Raw genomic sequence first — 21816 nt, 5'->3', positions numbered from 1 at the left:
TACTACACCTGTTGTATTCGGCGCCTGTGACAAATACATTGATTTAATTTGATGTTTAAGACATTAGATAGACATGACAGTTAAGTGCACTGATTTTAATGAATCCCTGTGTGTGTGTGTGTGTGTGTGTGTGTGTGTGTTTAGCTCTCTGCTCTGGAGAGTGTACACATGGAAGATGTGTGTCACCTGATACGTGTCAGTGTAGCCAGGCTGGGGAGGACTGGACTGCTCTAGTGGTGAGTACAGACACACACACAATCACACACACGCACGCACACGCACGCACACACGCACGCACGCACGCACGCACACACACACACACACACACACACGCCATGTGAAACAGACCAGTAAGTCACAGTGAAAGTGGAAGTGACTAATGAATCTAGCTGAGGGACGGCTGGCTGCCTTGCCCCTGTGTCTCCAAATATACGTCCCAAATAGAACTCTGTCCCTACTTCGTGCCTAACCTGTTCCTACCTAGTGTCCAACCCTGTTCCCTACATAGTGCCCTAACCCTGTCCCTACTTAGTGTCCTAACCCTGTTCCCTACATAGTGTCCTAACCCTGTTCCCTATTAGTGTCCTAACCTGTTCCCTACTTAGTGCCCTAACCCTGTTCCCTACTTAGTGTCCTACCCTGTCCCTACTTAGTGTCCTAACCCTGTTCCCTACTTAGTGTCCTAACCCTGTTCCCTACCTAGTGTCCTAACCCTGTTCCCTACCTAGTGCCCTAACCCTGTTCCCTACTTAGTGTCCTAACCAGTCCTACTTAGTGTCCTAACTCTGTTCCCTACCTAGTGCCCTAACCCTGTTCCCTACTTAGTGTCCTAACCCTATTCCCTACTTAGTGTCCTAACCCTGTTCTCCACTAGTTCCTAACCCTTCCCTACCTAGTGTCCTAACCCTGTTCCCTAATTAGTGCCCTAACCCTGTTCCCTACCTAGTGTCCTAACCCTGTCCTACTTAGTGCCCAAACCCTGTTCCCTACTTAGTGCCCTAACCCTGTTCCCTACCTAGTGTCCTAACCCTGTTCCCTACTTAGTGCCCCTAACCCTGTTCCCTACCTAGTGTCCAACCCTTTCCTACTTAGTCCCTAACCCTGTTCCCTACTTAGTGTCCTAACCTGTTCCCTACTTTGTGTCTAACCCTATTCCCTACTTAGTGTCCTAACCCTGTTCCCTAACCTAGTGTCCTAACCCTGTTCCCTACTTAGTGTCCTAACCCTTTCCCTACTTAGTGCCCAAACCCTGTTCCTACTTAGTGCCCTAACCCTGTTCCCTGCCTAGTGTCCTAACCCGTTCCCTACTTAGTGCCCTAACCCTGTTCCCTACTTAGTGCCCTAACCCTGTTCCCTACCTAGTGTCCTAACCTGTTCCCTACTTAGTGCCCTAACCCTGTCCCTACTTAGTGTCCTAACCCTGTTCCCTACTTGTTCCAACCCTATTCCCTACTTAGTGTCCTAACCCTGTTCCCTACTTAGTGTCCTAACCCTGTTCCTACCTAGTGTCCTAACCCTGTTCCCCTTAGTGCCCTTACCCTGTTCCCTACCTAGTGTCCTAACCCTGTTCCCTACTTAGTCCCTAACCCTGTCCCTACATAGTGTCCTAACCCTGTTCCCTACTTAGTGTCCTAACCCTGTTCCCTACTTAGCGCCCTAACCCTGTTCCACTTAGTTCCTAACCGTTCCCTACTTAGTGTCCTAACCCTGTTCCCTACTTAGGTCCTAACCCTGTCCCTACTAGTGTCCTAACCCTGTTCCCTACTTAGTGCCCTAACCCTGTTCCCTACTAGTGTCCTAACCCTGGTCCCTACTTAGTGTCCTAACTCTGTTCCCTACTTAGTGTCCTAACCCTGTTCCCTACATAGTGTCCTAATCCTGTTCCCTACTTAGTGCCCTAACCCTGTTCCCTACCTAGTGTCCTAACCCTGTTCCCTACCTAGTGTCCTAACCCTGTTCCCTACTTAGAGTCCTAACCCTGTTCCCACAGTGTCCTAACCTGTTCCCTACTTAGTGCCCTAACCTCCCTACTTAGTGTCCTAACCCTGTTCCCTACTTAGAGTCCTAACCCTGTTCCCTACTTAGTGTCCTAACCCTGTTCCCTACTTAGTTTCCTAACCCTGTTCCCTACATAGTGCCTAACCCTGTTCCCTACCTAGTGTCCTAACCCTGTTCCCTACTTAGTGTCCTAACCCTGTTCCCTACTTAGTGCCCTAACCTGTTCCCTATGGGCCCTAGACAAAAGCAGTGCGTTATATAGGGAACTTTTAGTTGCAGACACTGCCCTGCTCTCTGTCTGCACTGTTCTGCTCGGGTCTTTATCATGATTAAACAGGGGCCCCTGACTTGTTGAGGTTGGGAAGGACTCTATGCCAGGTTGGAACAAACTGACCACTTGTCCATCTCTCTGACCACTGGGTTAGCGTTCAGAGGGGGAAGAGGACGTGGAATGAGAGAGAAGGCGGGAGGAGCCGGTTGGAGAAGAGGAGAAGGGGGACGGGCTGCGATGGGAGTTAGGCATATCTGTTATCCACTTGAATTATCCTCTTTAGCTCCTAGTGTTCTATAATCAGCTTAATGATTGATCTGACTTTATCCTCTTTAGCGCCTAGTGTTCTATAATCGCTTAATGATTGACCTGACTTATTCTCTCTTAGCGCCTAGTGTTCTATAATCAGCTTAATGATTGACCTGACTTATTCTCTTTAGCTCCTAGTGTCTACAATCAGATTAAAACTTATTGTCAATAGGGGGGGCGCTATTTTCACTTTGGAAAAAATCGTGCCCAATTTAAACGGCCTCGTACTCTATTCTAGATCATACAATATGCATATTTTATTTACATATGGATAGAAAACACTCTCAAGTTTCTAAAACTGTTTGATTATATCTGTGGAGTAAAACAGAACTCATTTGGCAGCAAACTTCCATACAGGAAGTGAAAATTCTGAAAAATGGGGCTCTGTTCCAGGGCCTACCTTTTCAACTGGCTTATATTTATCGATTTACATGCATGTCATACACCTTCCACTAGATGTCAACAGGCAGTGGAAGGTGGAATGGGGTGTCTAGCTTGATCTGAGGTCAAACAAGAGCTTTTGGAGTGGCAGTCAGGAATTTCCTTTCTCTACCAAGGCCGCGAAGCACCTCGATATTGTCTTCTGATAAGCGTTCGGTTTACACGGCGAATATCTCCGGCTCTGATTTATTTGATACATGTGATAATAACATCGTAAAGTAGGTTTTTTCAACCGAGTTTTATCAGATTATTCAACGTTTATTGTGACTTTTGGAGTTTTCCGTTCTTTGCGTCGAGAGAAAATGGGAACGTTATCAACATTCGGTAGCATTGTGGCGCGAATTCGACAGAAGAAAAGGACATTCTAAAACCAAACAACGATTTATTCTGTGACCAAGGACTCCTTGTACAAGATTCTGATGGAAGCTCAGCAAAAGTAAGAACAATTTATGATGTTATTTCGTATTTCTGTGGAAAATGTTGATTCCTATTCTCTGCCGTTTTGGCGAGCCGCTGTCTCGCAATAACGCAAGCTGTTTGTTATGGTAAAGTTATTTTTTAAAATCTAACACGGCGGTTGCATTAAGAACCAGTGTATCTTTCATTTGCCCATACAACAAGGATTTTTATGTAAAGTTTATGATGAGTTCTTTGGTCAGATTAGTGTAGTGTCCAAAATATCTCTGGAGATTCTGGTGAATCGATTCTACGTATTCACAATGTATAATCAGGATTTGTAGCTCTAAATATGCACATTTTCGAACAAAACATAAGTGTATGTATAACCTGATGTTATAAGACTGTCATCTGATGAATCTGTTCAAGGTTAGTGATTCATTTTATCTCTATTTTGTCGGTTTTGTGCAAGCTATTTTGTCGGGGAGTAAATTGCTTGTGTTTGGCTATTGTAGTGAGCTAATAGAAATATATATTGTGTTTTCGCTGTAAAACACTTAAAAAATCGGAAATATTGGCTGGATTCACAAGATGTTTATCTTTCATTTGCTGTACACCCATGTATTTTCATAAATGTTTTATGATGAGTATTTAGTTATTTCACGTTGCCTTTCTGTAATTATTCTGGCTGCTTCGGTGCTATTTGTGATGGTAGCTGCAATGTAAAACTATGATTTATACCTCAAATATGCACATTTTTCGAACAAAACATAAATGTATTGTGATTACATGTTATTAGACTGTCATCTGATGAAGTTGTTTCTTGGTTAGTGACTAATTATATCTCTATTTGGTCGGTTTTGTGATAGCTACCTATGCGGTAAAAACATGGTGAAAATATGCGGTTGAGTCTTTGGCTATTGTGGTTAGCTAATAGAAAACATATTGTGTTTTCGCTGTAAAACATTTTAAAAATCGGAAATTGAGGCTGGATTCACAGATGTTTATCTTTCATTTGCTGTATTGGACTTGTGATTCATGAAAATTATATTATATGATATCCCTGTCCCGTTAGGCTAGGCTATGCTAGTCAGCTTTTTTGATGAGGATGCTCCCGGATCCGCGATGGGTATCACTGAAAGATTAATGCTGAAGCCTCAGCGAAAGTAGACAGAGGGAAGGAGTGTTATATTATGTGTGAGAGATGGAGAGAGAGACATGAGGATTAGAGGGATGAGGAGAGAGATGGAGAGATGGAGAGAGAGATAGGGAGGGAGAGAACATGAGAAGAGGATAGGGAGGGAGGGCAAGAGAGCATGAGAAGGAGATAAAAAGAAAGACAGACCTGACCCAACAACCACCCCTAGCAACCCCCCTGCCCTGACCCAACAACCACCCCTAGCAACCCCCCTGCCCTGACCAACAACCACCTCTAGCAACCCCCCCTGTCCTTACCACACGAACCACCCCTAGCAACCCCCCCTGCCCTTACCCAACCAACCACCTCTAGCAACCCCCCCCGGTGTCTTCGTTTTAGCAGAGAGGATAACTACAGCTTGTTCCACCTGTACTCTGACTTACAGGTTTCTTGTTACTCTTTTATAGCCCTTTTGTTCCTCCCCACAGAGAGGGAACACAACTGTTCACACCCTTCGAGTTACTTACCGTAGACGTTAACAGTAGCGGTTGGACGCTTTTGAATTACCTCGGGACAAGTATAGAAGCGCCAGAACCATCAGCGCTTCAGACAACATCCTTACTCAAGAACTTACTCTAAAACTTATCCAGGTAGAACCTAACACCCTGTTCTAAGCAAGGTTGTTACTGTTTTAAACTCTGAATGAGCGTTTACAATAGGTAAGCTATATTGACGGATACTATAACAACCACACGTCCGTAAGAGGGTACAACCAACCAAGACATTCCACGTTTTGCCGCAAAAAAACACTTAGGAGTTCAAATGCAAAAACATAATACAGATTGCGAAATTTTCTGGGATACAAACGAACATGGAGGGGGGGACAGAGGGAGAGCGAGGTAATGAAGTTAATTGAGTGGGATGCGCTGAGATCTCAGGGTACGGATGGGGATAAGACCAAAGACAAAAACAACGGAAGAATGTGAGAAAGGAGAGCAGAGATTATGGCTTAAGACAAACGTCGGTGACTGTGAGCTACCCGCATTTCCCAACGAATGGAGAGGATGCGCCATTCTGCGGAAGGGTTCTGACACTGAAAGGAAGCGAATCTACTCAGTGTCGGTTCAAGCCACCTAGGAGGTGTGGCGTTACGACTAAGCATCATTCGATCTGGAAAGTAGTGGCGAAGCTTTGAGGGAAGTAGGGTTGCTGGCCTCAGCTCACACGGGCTTTCACGTTTTTCTCTCTCTTTCTTCCTGCTCTCTTTAGAACCTCCCACACAAAAACTACTTACACTTCTCCTCCTTAATAGGTCTCTCTCTCCTCACACTTTTCTTTTCTACACTACTTTTAAATCGTCACGCGTAGGGTGCATTGTGTAATCTTCAGCTATTAGACACGAAAGTGGTCAAAGTACCTAATGAGGGGAACCTTCTGTGTAAGATTAAGTATTACATAATATAATTTCAGAAGATATATTTCAACAATCATGCTCTCTATTGCATGCTTACATGTAACTGCTGTCTCAAATTCTCTGGACACGGGTTCTAGACTTATTATTTACTATAAATAATCACATCAATGTTATTGTGTCTAACGTGTGTTTATATATATTTCCCAGGTATTATTTGAGGTAAATTAACTGGAAATCTACATTAGGGTTATGATACTTATTATTTCACTCACCTTTCCACATGCTGGTTGTTACTGTTCGGCGATCACCCTCACTGTCTTTATCTGAGTTCCTTGTCCATGTAGATAAGACTTTTATGACTGCTGAATTAGCAACTATCAATGACTGGATGATGTGTTGTTTTTCAGTAAGATACCACGTTTCAAAACAATAATCTGCTCCCCTATCCCTCCGAGACCTCCGCGCAGATACTTCTTTCTTTAACCTCTCTCCTCTCTTCACTAGGCCGGTGTAAAAGAAGACAATGACCCGCACGAAGCAAGTAGGCCGATTAATGCAATGGATTTATGTAGTATAGTTAATTACCATGTTTTCTGGGGCTAAAACTATTCGGGAATATTGTGGTACGCCTGTAGTAAATTAATCCACGAACTGAGCATCACTACAGTTTGAGTTGATGTTGCGTAGTACAGGTTTATTCTAATATTAGAGACAACTGGTGCAATGACGTGAAGTATGTAAATTTGAGCGTCACAGGTAATAAATAAACACGCAAAATAGAAACAATTAATCTTAAACTATGACTCTAAGCCCTCAAGTGAGGTTATTCACCAAAAAACGAGAAGAAACGACAAAAACAAACCAGAGATAGCATCGGGTTATTGCATTTGATGCACTGCGCGCACAGCACTCAAGAGCGATGTTATTGCTAGCGTCGGCAAAGTCATGTTCCTGTGGTAGCTGACTACAGATACAATTATCGACTGATTACCTGTAACAGCAGACAATACTCAAAGAAACAGATTCCGGAAGAAAACTAGTCTCCCGGTGTATTATATCTACTTAACATTACCTTAACTAAGTGACGAAAACAACGTTTTAGAAGAAACGTTGTAATCCCGCAGGCGGTGAGTTAATATCTACATTATCCTGCATTACAAGGCCGTTGACAGCCTTACACCCCTCTCCGAGAACCGTCTTTGCGCGCCAACAGATTACCGGCTGCGGGGACGTTCCCTTACATTACCTGCCAAACCTAATGGAGAACGTTTTGCGGGAATGTCCGCGGTGTTATTACATACCATGCAAACCTAATGAGAACTTTTGCGGGAAGAATGTTCCGCGGGTGTACTCACGAGTGTACCATGCCAAACCTATCAATCTGAGAACCGAATCGATTTTGTCAGGGAATGTCCGCGGGGTTGGTTAAGGTGTAGTCTGCAGTGACCTGCAAGATGCCGTCATCTATGTATAGGCAGCACGTTTGGGATGTGTCTTGGTGGTTTCAATGTTGGGGAATGTTCCGCGGTTGGTTGTTATAAGATGGTTGGGGATGTTCCCGGTGGTTGTATAGATGTTGGGAAATGTTCCGCGGTGGTTTTATAATGTTGGGGAATTTCCGGGTGGTTATAGATGTTGGAATGTTCGCGTGGTTGTTATGAGATTGGTGGGGACCAGGCTCTACATTTTACGTCGGGACACGTTGTTTGTGTGAAAAGCATACTCCCCCTCCAACAAGGAGTATTATTCATTTAACATTTCATTAGCCTCCGCTATGAACTTAACTGTGACTATATCTGATGCTAAGGCTGGTTCCTTGGTCGATGGTTTCTGTTTGCTGGTGATTCACTAGCTCATAGTGGCGCAACTCCCAATTACCAGAACCGCCGACCTTGGGGACGGTCGTACCATTAAAATGAGATGTGGTGTAGATCAGTGGGACCAACTGCTGGAAATTTCGGCTGTGTTAATGTTTGGTAATCATGTTATGTTTGTAATTTGGGAGGGGTACAGCAGTGTACACATTTCTGGGGAGTACTGCTAGGTGGTGTCAAGGCAGCTTGGTACGTTTGGGATTTAATGTGGTAAGGAGTCGAGGCTAGCGTCCGTATGGAGGGCTGATGGGGGAAGTTTGGGTGGAATCCGTCGCATACTTTGGGATCGGTGAATAGGTGTGGTGTTAACAGGTGCAAGTCATCACTGGATGGGCTGTAGAAGGTTTGGTGTAATCCGAGGTGCTAGGTTGTGGTAATCGCGGGTTGGGATGCATGATCAGGGGGGATACTTGCAGAGTTACTACCGTAGTAAAGTATATATTGATATTTAGTTCAGGACGAGTCGAGACCGGTCATTGCTTCAGGCCAAGAACGATATCTACCTGAAGATTCGAAAATCCTAGTGGTGCCTGGGTTCTCTCCGAGGAATGATATGCCTAACTTGCCCTATATAGTGCTACTACTTAGACCAGGCTCTAGGGCCAACCCCTAGTCCCGCGAGTAGTGCACTACTTTAGACCAGGCGTCTCAGATGGCACCCTAATTCCTACTATAGGCTCGCCACTGTTTAAACCAGGGCTGCACTAGGTGCATCCGCTAGAGCTCACCTATAGCAGGTCTGTCACCTTACTGTATACATCAGAGTCCTATGGAAACCCTGGGCCAAGTAGTGCACTATGTAGGGAATAGAGTGCCATTTGTGAACATAGGACGCAGCCTAATCTATGGTCCATTTCCTTGATTACCTGCGTGCTGTAAATCAGAGTCTTTACACGGCGAGCGCCTCGGCGTCCAATGGAAGTAGAATTCGATGTGGCTCCCTGACGTCTGCGATGCACAAGGGGCTGCAGGCGTGTCACCTCATTCTGCCCTCGTCAAGAGCTCAGCGACTGAGTTCATATCCCCCCCTTCCCCCCCACACACCAGTAAACCATACCTTATACGGTAAAGACCTGACACATTGCCCGGCCCTCGGTACGAAGAAGTCTAGGGCTGACTTTGCGTGGAGCAACGGCCCTTGTACCGGCGGCTCAGCGGCGAGAGCTATCATCATGCGATCGCACAGTGTGGAATAACTTTCCATACCGGGCATCCGTCCTAGGCTTTTCATCGACGTTGTACTAATCTGGTTCAATCCTTGTAGAAATAAGGAACCGATCGTTGAATTAATATCTAACCCCCCCCCCCCCGTTCAGCAGACATGTGCTGGGTCTCACCTACAGTGTGGGGCTGCTGTGGGTTCAGAGAGGTACGGAGACGAGTGTTTATTGTTTAGTCGCTGCGAATGTTACATCAGTAAGGTGCGTTTCCATGGTCAATGTATATCCCGCCAGCCTGAGAGGGCACATCAACATTGTATTCAGCCTGAGGGTATGACCTGCCTGAGAGGCACATCAACACCTATTCAGCCTGAGGGTAGACCTGCCTGAGAGGCACATCAACATCTATTTCAGGTGATGAGGGGTAGTACCTGCCTGAGAGCACATCAACATGTATCAGGCCTGAGGAGTAGTGACCTGCCTGAGAGGCACATCAACATGATTCAGCGTGAGGGTAGTGACCTTGCTGATGGCACATCAAACATCTATTCAGCCTGAGGGGTATGACCTGCCTGACTAGGCACATCAACATCTAATGTCAGCCTGAGAGGAAATGACCTGCCTGAGACAACCCAGATCGTCCGACCTGAGAGGGCACTCAACACCTATTGCAACTTCAGCTCACAAATCCATTGGCGCCTCTGTCTATTATGATACACACCTCGGACTGCACCTATGTGAGGGAGTAGGAATCTGTATTTGATGACGTACTATGAAAAACACATAAAGTCCAATTCCCTGAATACGAACGTGCCAGCGAAAGAACTGAGGATCGTACTGAATGCGCGGCTCTGGACAGGGGTCACAAGTGACATGGGCTTGGAATGTGGATGATAACAGTGTTTTGCCCTTTATATCTCAGAGCTGGGCACAGTCTGAATGTGTGAAATAACTATAGACTTTTCAAACAGCACAAAGACCATGCATCTGGGACCAGGGCCATGGTGGGGATCGACTCTCGTGGTCGGGCACTGAGCAAGAGGCGGTCAGGGCGCTGGACAGGAGGGCGGCTGGCTGGGCAGGGTACCCGAATGGTTACAAAAAAGGTCCTTGTCGACTATAGACATCTTTCAGAGTTGGACGATCTGAGCCGCGATAATAGCAGGGCTCGCGATCGAGAGGGCATCGGATCTTCTGGAACAGATCAGAAATAATTACGGACCTTGTTTCGCCCGGTTTTGATCGAGCATCACACACCAGGATGGCTGGAGACAGAAAGAGAGAAAGAAGAGATGAAAGAAGGAAAAAGAGTGAGAAAGAGGCTAGCCAGGATCAGACTGGGACCTGGCCTGTCAAGGGCGAGGGGCGAAAAAAGATGTAGGCCGTTTTATTGGGTTTCCTGATGGAACGGGCAATGCATGGAAGAACGAGGCGAGATGGGCGCATGGCGAGGAAGCAGAGAGAGAGGAAAGACTACACGAAGGAGAGCGATGGCTGGAACAGAACTTGAGGAGAGCAGCAAGCAGAGCACTGGAGATAGAGGAGAATGGGGAATGGAAAAGCAGGCAGAGAAGGATATAGGAGAGAAGAATGAAGGCAGCTAGAGGCGCAACAGGTGTAGACCTTACAGTGAAATGCTGAATACAACAGGTGTAGACCTCACAGTGAAATGCTGAATACAACAGGTGTAGACCTTACAGTGAAATGCTGAAAACAACAGGTGTAGTAGACCTTACAGTGAAATGCTGAATACAACAGGTGTAGACCTTACAGTGAAATGCTTACTTACGAACCCCTAACCAACAATGCAGTTTCAAAAAATATGGATAAGAATAAGAAATAAAAGTAACAAGTAATTAAAGAGGAGCAGTAAAAAATAACAATAAATACAGGGGGGTGCCGGTACAGAGTCAATGTGCGGCGGCACCGGTTAGTTGAGGTAGCATGTACATGTAGGTAGTTATTAAAGTGACTATGCATAAATGACAACAGGGAGTAGCAGTGGTGTAAAGAGGGAGTGAGAGGGGGCACTGCAAATAGACTGGGTAGCCATTTGACTAGATGTTCAGGAGTCTTATGGCTTGGGGGTAGAAGCTGTTTAGAAGCCTCTTGGACCGAGACTTGGTGCTCCGGTACCGCCTGCCTAGTTTGGCTGGTGTCTTTGACCATTTTTAGGGCCTTCCTCTGACACCGCCTGGTATAGAGGTCCTGGATTCCAGGAAGCTTGGCCCCAGTGATGTACTGGGGCGTTCGATAGGATCTGAGGACCCATGCCAAATCTTTTCAGTCTCCTGAAGGGGAATAGGTTTTGTCGTGCCCTCTTCACAACTGTCTTGGTGTGCTTGGACCATGTTAGTTTGTTGGTGATGTGGACACCAAGGAACTTGATGCTCTCAACCTGCTCCTTTTTCCTGTAGTCCACAATCATCTCCTTTGTCTTGATCACGTTGAGGGAGAGGTTGTTGTCCTGGTACCACACGGCCAGGTCTCTGGGGAGCTCCAGTGTTGAGGATCAGCGTGGCAGATGTGTTGTTGCCTACCCTCTCCACCTGGGGGCGGCCCGTCAGGAAGTCCAGGATGCAGTTGCAGAGGGAGGTGTTTAGTCCCAGGATCCTTAGCTTAGTGATGAGCTTTGAGGGTACTATGGTGTTGAACGCTGAGCTGTAGTCAATGAATAGCATTCTCACATAAGTGTTCCTTTTGTACAGGTGGGAAAGGGCCGTGTGGAGTGCAATAGAGATGGCATCATCTGTGGATCTGTTTGGGCGGTTTGCAAATTGGAGTGGGTCTAGGGTTTCTGGGATGATGGTGTTGATGTGAGCCATGACCAGCCTTTCAAAGCACTTCATGGCTACAGACGTGAGTGCTACATGTTGGTAGTCATTTAGGCAGGTTACCTTAGTGTTCTTGGGCACAGGGACTATGGTGGTCTGCTTAAAACATGTTGGTATTACAGACTCGGACAGGGAAAGGTTGAAAATGTCAGTAAAGACACTTGCCAGTTGGTCAGCGCATGCTCGCAGTACACATCCTGGTAATACGTCTGGCCCTGCGTCCTTGTGAATGTTGACCTGTTTAAAGGTCTTACTCATATTGGCTGCGGAGAGCATGATCATACAGTCTTCCGGAACAGCTGGTGTTCTCATGCATGTTTCAGTGTTATTTGCCTCGAAGTGAGCATAGAAGAAATTTAGCTCGTCTGGTAGGCTTGTGTCACTGGACAGCTCTTGGCTGTGCTTCCCTTTGTAGTCTGTAATGGTTTGCAAGCCCTGCCACATCCGACGAGCGTCAGAGCCGGTGTAGTACGATTTGATCTTAGTCCTGTATTGATGCTTTGCCTGTTTGATGGTTTGTCGGAGGACATAGCAGGATTTCTTATAAGCTTCCGGGTTAGAGTCCCACTCCTTGAAAGCGGCAGCTCATGCCTTTAGCTCAGTGCGGATGTTGCCTGTAATCCATGGCTCCTGGTTGGGGTATGTACGTACAGTCACTGTAGGGACAACGTCATCGATGCACTTATTGAAGAAGCAAGTGACTGATGTGGTGTACTCCTCAATGCCATCGGATAAATCCCAGAACATATTACAGTCTGTAATAGCAAAACAGTCCTGTAGTGTAGCGTCTGCTTCATCTGAACACATTTTTATTGATCTAGTCACTGGTGCTTCCTGCTTTAATTTTTGCTTGTAAGCAGGAATCAGGAGGATATAATTATGGTCAGATTTGCCAAATGGAGGGCGAGGGAGAGCTTTGTATGCGTGTGTGGAGTAAAGGTGGTCGAGAGTTTATTTTCCCTCTGGTTGCACATTTAACATGCTGATAGAAATGAGGTAAAACTAATTTAAGTTTCCCTGCATTAAAGTCCCCGGCTACTAGGAGCACCAACTCTGGGTCAACGTTTTCTTGTTTGGCGGAATACAGCTCATTCATTGCTGTCTTAGTGCCCGCCTCTGACTGTGGCGGTATGTAAACAGCCACAAAAATACAGATAAAAATTCTCTAGGTAGATAGTGTGGTCTACAGCTTACCATGAGAAACTCTACCTCAGGCGAGCAATAGCTCGAGACTTCCTTAGATATCGTGCACCAGCTGTTATTTACAAAAATACATAGTCCACCGCCCCCTGTCTTACCAGAGGCTGCTGTTCTATCCTGTCGGTGCAGCGTATAACCAGCCAGCTGTATGTTGATTATATCGTCGTTCAGCCACGACTCCGTGAAGCATAAGATGTTACAGTTTTGAATGTCCCGTTGGTAGTTTAATCTTCCGCGTATCTCGTCTATTTTATTCTCCAAGGATTGCACGTTTGCTAGCAGAATGGAGGGAAGTGGAGGTTTATTCGATCGCCTACGAATTCTCAGAAGGCAACAACTAGACTCTGATGTTTTAGACGTCAGACTCTGATGTTTTAGACGTTAGACTCTGATGTTTTAGACGTTAGACTCTGATGTTTTAGACGTTAGACTCTGATGTTTTAGACGTTAGACTCTGATTTTTAGGGACGTTAGACGTCTGGATTGTTTTAGACGTTAGACTCTGATGTTTTAGACGTTAGACTCTGATGTTTTAGACGTTAGACTCTGATGTTTTAGAACGTTAGACTCTGATGTTTTTAGACGTTAGAGCTCTGATGTTTTAGACGTTAGACTCTGATGTTTTAGACGTTAGACTCTGATGTTTTAGACAGTTAGACTCTGATGTTTTAGACGTTAGACTCTGATGTTTTAGACGTTAGACTTCTGATGTTTTAGACGTTAGACTTGATGTTTTAGACGTTAGACTCTGATGTTTTAGACGTTGACTCTATGTTTTAGACGTTAGACTCTGTGTTTTAGACGTTAGACTCTGATGCTTTAGACGTTAGACTCTGATGTTTTAGAACGTTAGACTCTGATGTTTTAGACGTTAGACTCTGATTTTTAGACGTTAGACTCTGATGTATTTAGACGTTAGACTGATGTTTTAGACGTTTAGATCTCTGATGTTTTAGACGTTAGCTTGCTTGCGCTCAGATGAGAGGGTGGAAAATATGTGATGTGTCCTTAAAAACATGATCCAAAGTGGTAACAATTGCTTGTTTTCCTGTTTCATATGTTCCAAACCCTCCCTAGGCCTACTATAATAAAGGTTGGTTCAACTGTAACTAACTGTAACAACTGCCTGTCTTTTTTTATCCTGTCGATTTTATGATGTCATTACTTTTTACATGTATTTATGTTGTTATTGTTTTTAAAAAAATACAGAAGAATTGTTTTCGTAAAATTTTATTACGACCAACTTATTAGAATGATTCACCTTCCTGGTTTTATGGTGACAACGTCCGTGGTCAAATGCAATGCAACGTAATGGAGATGTGTGAATGTGATCTGATCTGATAGATGGTTCTGATTGGGTTCGTAAAACACAGGCCTATTGGGGAGCAGGCTAAAGGTAGTGGATAAAACACAGACCATTGGGGAGCAGGATAACAGGTAGTGGATAAAACACAGACTATTGGGAGCAGGATCACAGGTAGTGGATAAAACACAGACCTATTGGGAGCAGGATCACAGGTAGTGATAAACACAGACCTATTGGGAGCAGCTAACAGGTAGTGGATAAACACAGACCTATTGGGGAGCAGGATAACAGGTAGTGGATAAAACACAGACCTATTGGGGAGCAGGATCACAGGTAGTGGATAAAACACAGACCTATTGGGGAGCAGGATAACAGGTAGTGGATAAAACACAGACCTATTGGGGAGCAGGATAACAGGTAGTGATAAAACAACAGACCTATTGGGGAGCAGGATAACAGGTAGTGGACATTCTCTCTCTCTTTATATAGGATTTTGTCCAGGCTACTGTGGATGTGCTGTAAAACCCTCTCTACTGTGAAACGTTTGGTGTCTATAAACCCTCTGTAGTGTGCATTATATTAATATATATGGCCACAGGGAGAAATTATGGTGCTCTTGAGACAGGGGGCTACTTCCCGCCCCCCCCCCACATACACACATTCTGAAATTGCTTGTTTGGCACCTTAGTTTTTATCATTGGAATGTGATATAAAATGAGGCAGCTGTGGTGCTTTAGGACCATGCGGACGCCCCAAGCGTCGGGAAGGCTGCCTGGAGTTTTTCCTCCGACTGAATAAAATATAATAAAGAAATAAGATGTCCTCCCCCACTTCTAAAACCAAAGTTGTGCTATTTAAAACAAGTTGTTGTTTCATTTTGTTTAGAAATTTGCTTCGAAATATTTGTTATCGTTTTAGACTCGGCTCAGATTGATTCCTGAAAAAATAATGGTCAAATACAATATTATATCATATATATATATTACATATTATATATATATATATATATATATATATATATAGTGAAATGCTGGTGTTTCTAGCTCCAACAGTGAAATGCTGGTGTTCCTAGCCCAACAGTGAAATGCTGGTGTTCTAGCTCCAACGTTAAATGCTGGTGTTTCTAGCTCCATCAGTGAAATGCTGGTTTCTAGCTCCAACAGTGAAATGCTGGTGTTCCTAGCTCCAACAGTGAAATGCTGGTGTTTCTAGCTCCAACAGTGAAATGCTGGTGTTCCTAGCTCCAACAGTGAAATGCTGGTGTTCCTAGCTCCAACAGTGAAATGCTGGTGTTCCTAGCTCCAACAGTGAAATGCTGGTGTTCCTAGCTCCAACAGTGAAATGCTGGTGTTTCCTAGCTCCAACAGTGAAATGCTGGTGTTTTCTAGCTCCAACAGTGAAATGCTGGTGTTCCTAGCTCCAACAGTGAAATGCTGGTGTTCCTAGTCCATCAGTGAAATGCTGGTGTTCCTAGCTCAACAGTGAAGATGCTGGTGTTTCTAGCTCCAACAGTGAAATGCTGGTGTTTAGCTCAACAGTGAAATGCTGGTGTTTTCTAGCTCCAACAGTGAAATGCTGTGTTTTAGCTCATCAGTGAAATGCTGGTGTTCCTAGCTCCAACAGTGAAATGCTGGTGTTTCTAGCTCCAACAGTGAAATGCTGGTGTTCTAGCTCCAACAGTGAAATGCTGGTGTTTCCTAGCTCCAACAGTGAAATGCTGGTGTTCCTAGCTCCAACAGTGAAATGCTGGTGTTCCTAGCTCAAAGTGAAATGCTGGTGTTCCTAGCTAAACAGTGAAATGCTGGTGTTCCTAGCTCCAACAGTGAAATGCTGGTTCCTAGCTCCAACAGTGAAATGCTGGTGTTCAGCTCCAACAGTGAAATGCTGGTGTTTCTAGCTCCAACAGTGAAATGCTGGTTTCTAGCTCCAACAGTGAAATGCTGGTGTTTCTAGCTCCAACAGTGAAATGGCTGGTGTTCCTAGCTCCAACAGTGAAATGCTGGTGTTTCTAGCTCCAACAGAATGCTGGTTTCTAGCTCCAAAGTGAAATGCTGGTGTTCCTAGCTCCAACAGTGAAATGCTGGTGTTCCTAGCTCCAAACGTGAAATGCTGGTGTTCTAGCTCCAACAGTGAATGCTGGTGTTCCTAGCTCCAACAGTGAAATGCTGGTGTTCCTAGCTCCAACAGTGAAATGCTGGTGTTCCAGCTCCAACAGTGAAATGCTGGTGTTCTAGCTCCACAGTGAAATGCTGGTGTTCTAGCTCCAACAGTGAAATGCTGGTGTTTCTAGCTCCAACAGTGAAATGCTGGTGTTCCTAGCTCCAACAGTGAAATGCTGGTGTTTCTCTAGCTCCAACAGTGAAATGCTGGTGTTCTAGCTCCAACAGTGAAATGCTGGTGTTCTAGCTCCAACAGTGAAATGCTGGTGTTTCCTAGCTCCAACCAGTGAAATGCTGGTGTTTCTAGCTCCAACAGTGAAATGCTGGTGTTTCTAGCTCCAACAGTGAAATGCTGGTGTTTCTAGCTCCAACAGTGAAATGCTTGTGTTCACAGCTACAACAGTGCAGTAATATCTAACAATTCACAACAATACACACAAATCTAAAGTAAAAAATGGAATTAAGAAATATTTAAATATCAGGACGAGCAATGTCGGAGTGGATTTGACTACAGTAAAATTATTGGTAATCAGGCTTACTACTGTTGCATGGTCTGCAAACTTGATGATTGAGTTGGAGGCGTGCACGGCCACGCAGTCATGGGTGAACAGGGCTGAGCAGGGCTGATCACGCACCCTTGTGGGGAATCAGCGACGTGGAGGTGCTGTCTCCTACCTTCACCATCTGGGGACGGCCCGTCAGGAAGTCCAGGACCCAGTTGCACAGGGCAGGGGTTCAGACTCAGGGCCCCGAGTTTAATGATGAGCTTGGAGGATACTATGGTGTTGAATGCTGAGCTGTAGTCGATGAACAGCATTCTCACATAGGTATTCCTCTTGTCCAGATGGGATAAGGCAGTGGGCAGTGAGACGGCGATTGCATCGTCTGTGGATCTATTGGAGCGGTATGCAAATTGAAGTGGGTCTAGGGTGACAGGTAAGGTAGAGGTGATATGATCCTTAACTAGCCTCTCAAATCACTTCATGATGACAGAGGAGAGTGCTACGGGGCGATAGTCATTTAGTTCAGTTACCTTTGCTTGCTTGGGTACAGGAACATCTTGGACATCTTGAAGCAAGTGGGAACAGCAGACTGGGTTAGGGAAAGATTGAATATGTTCGTAAACACTCCAGCCAACTGGTCTGCGCATGCTCTGAGGACTCGGCTATGGTTGTCGTCTGGGCCGGCAGCCTTGCGAGGGTTAACACGCTTAAATGTCTTACATCAGCCACAGAGAACAAAAACCCACAGTCCTTGGGAGCTCGGCGGTGGCAGTGTGTTATCCTCAAAGCAGGTGAAGAAGGTGTTTAGCTTGTCCCGGAGCAAGATGTCCGTGTCCACGACGTTGCTGGTTTTCCCTTTCTAGAACGTGATTGTCTGTAGACCCTTCCACATACATCTTGTGTCTGAGCTGTTGAATTTTGACTCCACTTTGTCTCTGTACTGATGTTTTGCCTGTTTGTATTCGACCATATTCCCAGCCGCCTTGCCATGGTTAAATGCGGTGATTCGCGCTTTCGGTATTGCGCAAATGCTGCCATCTATCCATGGTTTCTGGTTTGGGTAGGTTTCAATAGTCACAGTGGGAACAACATCCTCTATACACTTCCCGATGAACTCAGAGACCGTGTCCGTGTATACGTCAATGTTATTCTCAGAGGCTACCCGGAACATATCCCAGTCCACGTGATCAAAACAATCTTGAAGCATGGATTCTGATTGGTCAGACCAGCGTTGAATAGACCTTAGCACGGGTACTTCCTGTTTCAGTTTCTGCCTATAGGAAGGGAGGAGCAGAATGGAGTCCAGATTTGATTTGCCAAAACAAAGCAGGGGGAGGGCCTTGTAGAAATCCCGGAACGGAGAGTAACAATGGTCGAGAATTTTTGAAGCGTGTTTACTACAGGCAATGTATTGACAGAACTTCTGTAGCATTTTCCTCAAATTTGCTTTGTTAAAATCCCCAGCTACAATAAATGTCCAGTGTAGTTCCTCTAGGGTCGTCGTGTTTGAGGGGGAATATACACGGCTGTGACTATAACCGAAGATAACTCTCTTGGGAGGTAATACGGTCGGCATTTGATGATGAGGTGTTCTAGGTCGGGTGAACAAAAGGACTTGAGTTTCTGCACGTTATCACAATCACAAACATACACCACCACCTTTCTTCTTCCCGGAGAGTTCTTTATTCCTGTCTGTACGATGAACTGAGAACCCAGCTGGCTGTATGGACGGGGGGGACGGGGGTGCAGTATATCCCGAGAGAGCCATGACTCCGTGAAACAGAGTATGCAAATTTTTGTTCACGAAAACTCAGTTATATTAACATCTCAACAGAGACACTCAATGATATGTATCAGTGGACATATCTCTGGCATGAAACACGGATGGTGATGGCACTCAGTTATAGTTAACGGCCATCTCAACGCTCTCCACTGCGACCACAGAGACACTCAATAATTCATTAAGAGATTGAGTCCTTGTCAACATTGGAGTGTATCGAACGGAGACACTGCAGCTTGTGTCAGCATTCACACACACCACACACACAGTCACACGCGCACGCGCACACACACAGCACACACACACACACCACACACACACACACACACACACACACACACACACACCACACACACACACACACACACACACACACAACACACACACACACACACACCACACACAACACAACACACACCACACACACAGGGCCATGAGAAAACAAGATGTACATCCCGTTAATTTGATCAGCCTCACACAATGTACTGACTACACACACAGTCAAACACACACACACACACCACACCGTACACACACACACACACACACACAGTCAAACACACACACGGTTTACCATACACACTGTTTACTAGCTGTGCAGTTTTCCTGATCATTCATATTGATCAAACAGGGCAGTCAGTGGATTTGATTAGGCTACCATTGGCTATGCTCGCAGGGTCTCTACTGTAGGTGGAGGAGCTGGAGTAGGTTCAGGGCTGTGTGTGTGTGTGGTGTGTGTGTGTGTCGTTGGTGTGTGTGTGGTGTGTGTTGTGTGTGTGTGTTGTGTGTGTGTGTGTGTGTGTGGTGTGTGTGTGTGTGTTGTGTGTGTGTGTGTGTGTGTGTGTGTGTTGTTTTGTGTTGTGTGTGTGTGTGTGTGTGTGTGTGTGTGTCCAGCTGGACGTAATAGAGTGACCTACAGCGAGGAAGATCGGGACGCTGTGCCAGGTTTGTGTAGGTGCGTGTGTGTGGACAGTTGCCAGGTTTTTCTGTAGGGTTTTTGCGAGGCCCAAAATAAAAATTAAAAGTCCAACAAAAACCAACAATAATAGACTGAGTAATGCTGACAGAGACATGTTGGTTATCTGGCCAGAAGGGTTACAACAAGCTGGTTATCTGGCCAGAAGGGTTGCAACAGGCTGGTTATCTGCCAGCAGGGGTTACGACAGGCTGGTTATCTGCCCAGAAGTGTTACGACAGGCCAGTTATATGGCCAGCAGGGTTACGACAGGCTGGTTATCTGCCAGAAGTGTTACGACAGGCCAGTTATATGGCCAGCAGGGTTATGACAAGCTGGTTATCAAATCAAATCAAATGTATTTGTCACATCCACTGAATACAACAGGTGCAGACCTTACAGTGAAATGCTTACTTACACGCTCTTAACCGGCAATGCTTGAGAGGTTTTAAGAAAAAAAGTGTTCAGTTCAAAAATAGATAGAAAATAAAAAAGTAACAAATAGTTAAAGAGCAGCAGTAAAATAACAGTAGCAGGGATATTACAGGGGGTACCGGTACAGAGTCAATGTGGAGGCTATATACAGGGGGTACCGGTACAGAGTCAGTGTGGAGGCTATATACAGAAGGTACCGGTACAGAGTCAATGTGGAGGCTATATACAGGGGGTACGGTACAGAGTCAATGTGGAGGCTATATAACAGGGGGTACCGGTACAGAGTCAATGTGGAGGCTATATACAGGGGTACCGGTACAGAGGTCAGTGTGGAGGCTATATTACAGAGGGTACCGGTACAGAGTCAATGTGGAGGCTATATACAGGGGGTACCGGTACAGAGTCCAATGTGGAGGATATATACAGGGGCGGTACCGTACGTGCAGATGTACTGCTCGGGTAGATCTATATACAGAGGGGTACGGTACAGAGTCCCATGTGGAGGCTATATACAGGGGGTACGATACAAGTACTGTGGAGGCTAATGTGGTGGTACCGGTACAGTGAGTCATGTGGAGGCTATAATACAGGGGGTACCAGGTTTACAGAGTCAATGTGGAGGCTATATACAGAGGGGTACCGGTACAGAGTCAATGTGGAGGCTAATTATACAGGACGGTACCGGTACAAGAGTCCATGTGGAGGCTATATACAGGGGGTACCGGTACAGAGTCCATGTGGAGGCTATATACAGGGGGCTCTACCGTGTACAGAGTCAAATGGGAGGCTATTATACAGAGGGTACCGGTACAGAGGTCAATGTACAGCGTCACAGCGGCCGCGTAATATAAGAGATTATGTACGGTACCAGAGTCATGTGAGGCTATATCAGACGAGTAGCAGGTACAGAGTCCATATGTGGAGGCTATATACAGGGGGGTACACGGTAAGAGTCCATGTGGAGGCTATATTACAGGGGTGTACCGGTACATGAGTCAATGTGGAGCTATATAACAGGGGTAACCGGTACAGAGTCCAAGTGGAGCGCTATATACAGAGGGGTACCGGTACAGAGTCCATGTGGAGGCTATATTACAGGTCTCTGTACGGGTTACAGAGTCAATGTTGGAGGCATATATACAGGGGTACCGGTACAGAGTCAATTGGAGGCTATATACAGGGTGGTACCGGTACACAGAGTCAATGTGGAGGCATATACAGGCGGTACGGTAGAGTCAATGTGGAGGCTATATCAGGGGTACCGGTACACGAGTCAATGTGGAGGCTATTATACAGAGGAAAAAGGTACCGGTACAGAGTCATGTGGCAGTCTATACAGGGTGTACCGGTACAGAGTCAATGTGTGGGGCTATATACAGGTGGACGGTACAGATCATGTGGAGCATATATCAGGGCCAGAGGGTACCGGTACGATCATGTGCGAGGCTATATACAAGTTGTACGGTACAGAGTCAATGTGGAGGCTATATACAGGGGGTACGGTACAGAGTCAATGTGGAGCTATATACAGGGGGTACTGTACAGAGTCAATGTGGAGGCTATATACAGGGTTCTCGGTACAGAGTCATGGGAGGCCATTATACAGCCGGGTCATCCGCGTTACAGATCAATGTGGTGGCTAT

General features: G+C 45.6%; 3 protein-coding genes across 10 annotated transcripts in view; all 3 read right to left on the bottom strand.

The window, feature by feature from the left end:
* LOC111962398 (myocyte-specific enhancer factor 2A-like) overlaps positions 1 to 21816 on the bottom strand; it is a 315332-nt gene that overhangs the window by 155159 nt on the left and 138357 nt on the right. The window lies entirely within an intron of this gene.
* Positions 1 to 21816, bottom strand: part of LOC111962396 (multiple C2 and transmembrane domain-containing protein 2) — a 264113-nt gene that overhangs the window by 208269 nt on the left and 34028 nt on the right. The gene's annotated exons all lie outside the window — the stretch shown is intronic.
* The window catches only part of LOC111962393 (synemin, intermediate filament protein), a 244348-nt gene continuing 233277 nt past the window's right edge, over positions 10746 to 21816 (bottom strand). The window contains exon 5 of the transcript XR_011479701.1: positions 10746 to 10767. The gene's annotated coding sequence lies outside the window, so the exon portion shown is untranslated. The remainder of the gene's footprint in view (positions 10768 to 21816) is intronic.

Source organism: Salvelinus sp. IW2-2015, linkage group LG4q.1:29 (genome assembly GCF_002910315.2).
Source record: "Salvelinus sp. IW2-2015 linkage group LG4q.1:29, ASM291031v2, whole genome shotgun sequence".
In the NCBI taxonomy this organism is placed as follows: domain Eukaryota; kingdom Metazoa; phylum Chordata; class Actinopteri; order Salmoniformes; family Salmonidae; genus Salvelinus; species Salvelinus sp. IW2-2015.
The sequence above is the reverse complement of the archived record's forward strand: the minus strand, read 5'-3'. Positions and strand labels throughout refer to the sequence as shown.